Source organism: Raphanus sativus, chromosome 6 (genome assembly GCF_000801105.2).
Source record: "Raphanus sativus cultivar WK10039 chromosome 6, ASM80110v3, whole genome shotgun sequence".
NCBI lineage: Eukaryota > Viridiplantae > Streptophyta > Magnoliopsida > Brassicales > Brassicaceae > Raphanus > Raphanus sativus.
The window spans coordinates 42923583-42923890 of record NC_079516.1 but is presented as its reverse complement, the minus strand read 5'-3'; the positions used below and the strand labels follow the sequence as shown (position 1 = coordinate 42923890).

General features: G+C 46.1%; 1 non-coding gene across 1 annotated transcript; it reads left to right on the top strand.

Moving 5' to 3' along the window:
• Window positions 1-201: 201 nt before the first annotated feature.
• Window positions 202-308, top strand: LOC130497161 (small nucleolar RNA R71). The gene has a single exon (XR_008936172.1). It is a non-coding gene; the product is annotated as a small nucleolar RNA R71 (small nucleolar RNA).

Genomic DNA, 308 nt, shown 5'->3' with positions numbered 1-308 from the left:
CTTGTCTGCTGGTCATCCCCTCTGTTGGCTCTATCATACTCCTCATTGTAGACTGAATCACTCTTTGCCATGTTCTCCACCAGCTCTTCTGCATCCTGCTCAGTTCTGCCCAGGAAGAAACCATTGCTAGCTGTGTCAAGCCTGTTTCTGCAAGATGGGAGAACTCCCCTGTAGAAGGTACTAAGCAAGCTTTCCTTGGTGAAACCATGATGAGGACATTGAGTAATGTAGCTGTTGAATCGTTCCCATGCTTCACCAAAACCTTCAAGATTCCTCTGTTGAAACCCTGAAATCTCATTCCTAAGCTT